The sequence below is a fragment of the Schistocerca cancellata genome, chromosome 9 (genome assembly GCF_023864275.1).
Source record: "Schistocerca cancellata isolate TAMUIC-IGC-003103 chromosome 9, iqSchCanc2.1, whole genome shotgun sequence".
Taxonomy (NCBI): Eukaryota; Metazoa; Arthropoda; class Insecta; order Orthoptera; family Acrididae; genus Schistocerca; species Schistocerca cancellata.
In genome coordinates, this window is record NC_064634.1 from 97,347,333 (window position 1) to 97,354,606 (window position 7,274).

The 7,274-nt window shown below is 41.2% G+C and overlaps 1 pseudogene; it reads right to left on the bottom strand.

Moving 5' to 3' along the window:
• Nucleotides 1-5,078: 5,078 nt before the first annotated feature.
• On the bottom strand, nt 5,079-5,196 carry LOC126102322 (5S ribosomal RNA; annotated as a pseudogene).
• Nucleotides 5,197-7,274: the final 2,078 nt, after the last annotated feature.

Consider the following 7,274-nt stretch of genomic DNA (forward strand, 5'->3'; position numbering starts at 1 on the left):
CTGGTGAGATAGCTGAATTACCAAAAAATGTTCAAATGTGTGTGAATTCCTAAGGGACCAAACTGCTGAGGTCATCGGTCCCTAGACTTACACACTACTTAAACTAACGTATAGTAACTTATGCTAAGAACAACACACACACACCCATGCCCGCGGGAGGACTAGAACCTCCGGCGGGAGAGGCCGCGCAGTCCGTGATATGACGCCTAAAACCGCGCGGCCACTCCGCGAGGCGCAGAATTACCAACAGGTTGAAGAACGGGTTCAATGTCTCTATGACATGCGCACAACTTTTGAGACGTATTTTCCTGAAGAGCAGAACACCAAACTGAAAATGAATTCGTGGGTTCCGAATTCTTTTGTACTAAATTTGCAGAAGCGAGAAAATACGTCAAATGAAACCTATGAATCGTCTTTAGAAATGACGACAAATTCGCCCATGGAATTATTATTCAAAACAATGTTATTTGATGATTTTTGCTGCAGGGTTCCTGATTGGTACCCATAACTTGCCACACAGGCTGTGACTGTTCTTTCGTTCCCAACATCATATTTGTGTGAAACAGGTTCTCAGCGTATGCAGCTACACAAGCAAAATAGCGCAGTAAACTGGGTACTGAATCTGACGTCGTCTTCAGCTGTCTTCTATCAAGCCTGACATTAAACAGCTGGTCAAAAATAAAAAAAATAAAAATAGAAACAGTTTTATCAATTTACAGTGGGCTCAGCACAACGTTATTTTGTGTTTTGTATTACTGTGTGTTGTTTTTTATACTGCGGGAGTCAGTAGTGCTCAGTACACGTATTTTTGTATTATTTTCATTAAATGATTATAATTAAAGACTGAATATAAAAGCAGCTTTTGCTTATTTTAGGGCTCCATAAGGAAGGTTTTGGGAACCGCTGCTCTGTAGTGATATTCTGTTATAATATACGTCAGTACAGAATTAGATTTTGTGGAGCAATATCTGGTGTGGCCGATGACGTGAGATGTAACGAAGACTATATATAATGGGTCTTCATGAAATAAACACACGGATGCCGTGTTCTAGTCGAAACGTAAGAACATGTATTTGCTTATTTAAGCCTGATACTTGCCATTACGAGACCGTTTGTGTCTGACGGGGACCAGCTGTGTGTGCTAATAATCGCTGACAGCCGCGCCAGTAATAGCCTCACGAATGCGAACAAATGAATGCTAACGTCGCTAATTACTGCGACAGCGTTTGCCGCCATCGAGGCGAGATCCGCTATATGAAGAACGTTCTCGTCTAAGCTTACGCATACGGAACGATAAAACCCATCTGCTCTCAGAACTGAAAATAATTGTGTGGAGTTCTGTTCACTGTCTGATTATTAATATCAGATCTGTATTAGTATGGCCATGAGCTGAGATGTTCACTTGTGTCTGTAATGAATTATAACAAAATCGTCACTCGAAACTATAATGTTAACACCAGTGGAAACACATTGCATTTCAGTCCTGAAGAAATAAGTCGGAGTCTTGTTCACCATAATACAAAATTTGAACAGTAAAAGTAGACGTTTATTCATCCTGAGCCTCTGTGATGGTGTATAACTATAGACGACAAGATTATCCCCCTAGCCTTTACACGATGCACGACTCTGTATAAGAATGAGTCAAACGTTTGTGGCTGACAGAAACAAACCGGATTCTTTGTATTAGATGTTTCTGCATCATTCATTCGCATACCATAGAGGGTTAAGGACTTAACCTTCTAACGGTAAATATTTTTTTGTACGTTACAAGCGTTGGTAGCCTGCTGTCAGGAGCAGCTCATGAAGTACTGACCAAAGTGTTGTAACAACACCACAAATACAATCTTTTCATATCCGGATGGATACGCCTTGCTTTTACTTCCAAAAACGAATACGTCATACGAAATATTTCGTAGGTATTTCAAGAATTTAGCGGAGAGAAAATGCAATTAAAATTCAGATTTTATGCTACTCTCCCTTCGCCGGGATAAGAAATACCTGACTGAATGTGTTTAACCTTGGAGAATTTTACAAGTTAGTTCGGTTTTGATATCAGCCATAATTGGCACAGAACATCTCGAAAAATCACCGTTCATATTGTAATTATATATGTATCAGGTTTTGTGGAAACATGTAAGCGATATTTACTTAGCCATTCACAGAATGTTGAATAGATTATTTATAATGTGTGTTTGAATTCCTAGGGACCAAACTGCTGGGGTCATAGGTCGCTAGACTTACACACTACTTAAACTAACTTATGCTAAGAACAACACACACACACCTATGCCAGAGGGGAGGAGTCGAACCTCCGGCGGGAGGGGCCACGCAATCCGTGACATGGCGCCAAGACCTCGCGGCCCGGCCGGTGTGGCCGAGCGGTTCTAGGCGCTTCAGTCTGGAACCGCGCGACTGCTACGGTTGCAGGTTCGAATCCTGCCTCGGGCATGGATGTGTGCGTTGTCCCTAGGTTAGTTAGGTTTAAGTAGTTCTAAGTTCTAGGGGACTGATGACCTCAGATGTTAAATCCCACAGTGAAAAAAAATTTAAAAAAAAACCGCTGAAAATGAAACCTGCTGAACAGTACACACCAATGCTTAGGGAAGTGCAAGCCAAGTGCTTATCGTTTCTCCCGACTAGTGTTCATTAAATGAATACTGCAGTTGAAACGTCCCCTTTGAACAATTATACATGACTGTGCTTTAACTGACACACAATATTTTTAGCGCAACGCAATCTGACTTTTAATAATCCCTACAAAAGAATGGCCCTGACTAACATTAACCTATACCTTTCACAAATCATTTACCTCACAAAAATCTTCGTTTCTCGAACTACTGCAATACGGCGAGCGCCACTACTGCCAGCTAAATAAAAGATTCAAACTACTGAAGGCACTAACTACTGATAGGCATAGTTAGCAAATGAAAGATTTTGATAGAGAAGAAACAATGTATTTACCTTAACAGTGTCCAAAAGTCATAATATATATAGCAGTTCATGACATCCATTCTTACAAATGTACTGTTTCTGATGGACACATCCGCCATCTCACTTCCCCACATCCACCACTGCTGGCGGCTCACCTCCAACTGCGCAACGCTACGCGCTGTTAACATCCAGCTGCCCAACACTACATTGGCAGACAACAATGCAAACTAGCCACAGACTGCGCACAGCACAGCCAGTGATTTTCATACAGAGCCCTACGTGGCGTTACCAATATAAAAGCCTAAACAGCCTACTTACACAGTTTCTTCTAAATGAGTCCATATCGTCAGTAACAAATCCCCTGTTAGAATATATGTACAAACATGGCAGAGTTAGAATATCGAGAAACTTGAACAACTGCCCAGAGAACTTCGAAAATTTTTATGATATCGTCATGCGTTACAAAAATCCACAGGCTCAAATTTACCGTACTTATGCAAAAAACCTAAAAAAACCGGTTTTTAGCCCTTTTTGCACCGTGGTCTGCAGTTATCTAAATAAATAACTATAGCAAATAACTCAATTTTTGATTAACTTCTCATGGCTGGGATTCAGTCATATAATATTTCTTAAAAGACATCATAGTCGCCGTTGACTGTATAAAATATTTATTATTACAATTGTAATTTCTGCCTTATGGCCATTTTCAAGTAACACTGCAAAAGTTACCTAGACACAAAAATACAAAAGTGCAGTAATATCCCATAGGCCGAAATTGCAATAGTAGTAGGTAACTTTTGCATTGTTACTTGAAAATGGCCATAAGGCCGAAATTGCAATAGTAATAATAAATATTTTATACAGTCAATGGCGACTATGATGTCTTTTAAGAGATATTATACGACTGTGAATCCTAACCACGAGAAGTTAATCAAATGTATGCCTAGCCAGGCTTATGGGATATTACTGCACTTTTGTATTTTTGTGTTTAGGTAACTTTTGCAGTGTTACTTGAAAATAGCCATAAGGCCGAAATTGCAATAGTAATAATAAATATTTTATAGTCAACGGCGACTATGATGTCTTTTAAGAAATATTGTATGGCTGTGAATCCCAACCATGAGAAGTTAATCAAATGTATGCCTAGCCAGGCATATGGGATATTACTGCAGTTTTGTACTGTTGTGTTTAATTAACTTTTGCATTGTTACTTGAAAATGGCCATAAGGCCGAAATTGGAATACTAATAATAAATATTTTATACAGTCAACGGCGACTATGATGTCTTTTAAGAAACTCAGATTTAAACTGTAAATTTTTTAGACTTTCATGTAGAAACGCTGTTTCCCCGTTTTCGAAAATCTTATCTGTTATCAAGATACATCCAAAAAACCATGATTTTTAGACACGATAACTATCATTTGTGGGGATGTCTACTTGCATAATTTCTATTCATGGCAAATCATCGAAATTTCTACCATATTTTCTCCAGATTAATTCTCGGTGCACCTTGAACATTGTTTCGATATCATTATCCGTTACGAAATACAGCGCTTCAAAGTTACCTTACGTATGCACGTGAAATACGCACGTAGTATCCGTGTCTGAGGCTAAATGTAGTTTTGCGTGACGTAGTGAACAGATGGCAAGAGTAGAGAGCTTGTATGTAGGCTCTCTAGGCAAGGGTTTTGGAGTTATCGCAAAGATTCTGAAGTCACCAAAATATCTTGTTAATCGACATTTTTTCACCAATGTATCTTTATGACGCGCTGTTTCCCTATAATGGGCACTTCACGCGTTTACAGGCTGTCTTGACCTGGAAATTATTCAATGCTGCCACCTGTTGGCGTAGGCAGCTTACAAAAGACTGTTTTGTCATACGAAATTCTTTCTAGTTGCAAATCAAACACCGTATTTTTTGGCATGCTGTAAAAATTAACTCCTCCCGAACAGGCCATGAAAGCCCAACGGTACCGACCGGCCGCCGTGCCATCCTCAGCCCACAGGCGTCACTGGATGTGGATACGGAGGGGGATGTGGTCAGCACACCGCACTCCAGGCCTTATGCCAGTGTATGAGACCGGAGCCGCTACTTCTCAGTCAAGTAGCTCCTCAGTTTGCCTCATGAGGGCTGTGTGCAACCCGCATGCCAACAGCGCTCGGCAGACCGGATGGTCACCCATCCAACTGCTAGCCCAGCCCGACAGCGCTTAACTTCCGTAATCCGACGGGAACCGGTGCTACCACTGCGGCAAGGCCGTTGGCTTGGTATACTGTAGACGCAGTCTAAAAATGTTGTGCGTTTGTACGTAAAGTAGTGTAAAGTGAACTTCTGTCGGATGGTAGACTTTTTGTGTTAACCTTGTATTATGCATGCTTAGTTGTTATTTATATGTGTCAAAGTATATACATAAACTGTCAAAATTGTACCAACCTCTAGAGTTAGTTTTACACAAACAGCTCACGCTGCTGCAATAGCGATAAGAAGGGAACCAATTGAAAAGTGCTCCAGTCACATCGCAAAAGACATATTCACGTTTTTTGTGCTGAAAGAGAGTAACAGAGAAACAGTGACGGTAGAAGAAAGAGGAGGAGTGCCAGTGAGAGATAAAGAGGAGCCAGTGATGGTGGTAGAAAAGAAGTGTCAGTGAAAGAGAAAGAGAGTTAGATGAAGACAGCAGTGGGAGACAAAGAGAGAGGAGATCGTGATGCTGAGTGAGAGGCGGTGGGAGTGAAAGAGAAAGAGATTTGGATGGAGCAAAAGAAAGAGGAGATAGTGGAAATGAAAAAGAGAGATGAGTGAAGATCATACAAGGCTTGGGGGCCGTTAAAATTCGCTGCAAGACGTCCGTGTTTCCTCTCTGATGAGGTGGTACAAACTCCTACTGGACAACATCTTTTCAGTAAAAAGAAAAGCACGAGCGCAACCAACCAGGCAACATCACCTTAATCACTGACCGACAAACAAATGCGTGATTTTTGTGGACAAGCAGAATCTTTGCCCACACACTGTGACAAGTGCTTAAGCAGTCGAATGTCTCTGTAAATGTTTTGTCAAGTTTGTATTTTACAAACACACACACACACACACACACACACACACACACACACACACACAACACACACACACACACAAGTTGTTCTTGTAACTCTTTCATTGTCACTAATCCAACGAACAGTTAGAGCACGTGCTCACATCAGCGGCTGTAGCCCGGCAACTAACAGTCACAGCGAAACGAGCCTAACGGCGGTTTGTTGTCTATACGTACCAAAGCGCGAAGCCGAAGTGTGCTCCCTGTACAGGCTGCGGTGCTATTTGAAAAGCTCGGTCTTTTTTTAACAATCCTTTGCAAGGATGTATGCTTTTGGAGAAATGTAAAGTAATTACTGCAGCCAAATTGAAGTCTTTACGAGTTCTTTCTGAGCCAACAGACAATCAAGCTGCTTTAATTTGTTTTGCAGACTAAGGTAATATTTTTCGCTGGGCTTCACTCAGCAAAAGATCCTCGCAGGAGAACGCTGTGGCCGATTCTGTTGGCAGGATGGACCATATACACAGAAAATGCTATTTTTCTTTTACGTAAGAGGCACTAGCGGCGCTGAGTAATAGGTTGCGGGCAATACTTATTGTCTTCGATTTAACAAAGGAATTTGACTGAGTGGGCTATGCAGTACTCGTACAAAAATATCTATGCTGGGGGGTTAAAACTAATAGCGCTTAATGTAAACAGGTTTTACACTAAGTTATATAGTGACATCATTAATTTCATAATAACGAGTTCAGATTGAAAGATATTTCTAAACGGGTACTAACAACGTCTGCTGCATATGAAATGGGCATTCCTGTTGAGTTAAAGCTCTATAACGCCATTACCCGTCGGACATAAACACACTGAAGATCAATATCTTCTAAAGTACACGTTTAATTTTGAAGAAGCTTTTCAAAACTTGCTTTCTGATAGGCTCTGTGGTTTGACGACGTTATATTTACTGGTCAAGCTTTCTTTAGAGACACTAAAATTAGCACACAACAGGCTGTGACGTCACCCGTAAGTTCTCTACGCGGCCCACGGACCCAGCAGTAGGCTGTGTGTCAAACTGGTAGCGGATGAGAGAAAGCCTTACTTGTGAAACCTCCCCTTAGAAAATTATGAATTACTGTGCTGGTAAACCTCTTATGTTATTTGATTTTCAAATAGCTGAGCAGAACTGAACGTACTCAGACATTTCTCTCTTTACTTATTCTGATCAACACTAAACTGATGCCGGCCGGTGTGGCCGTGCGGTTCTAGGCGCTTCAGTCTGGAACCGCGTGACCGCTACGGTCACAAGTTCGAATCCTG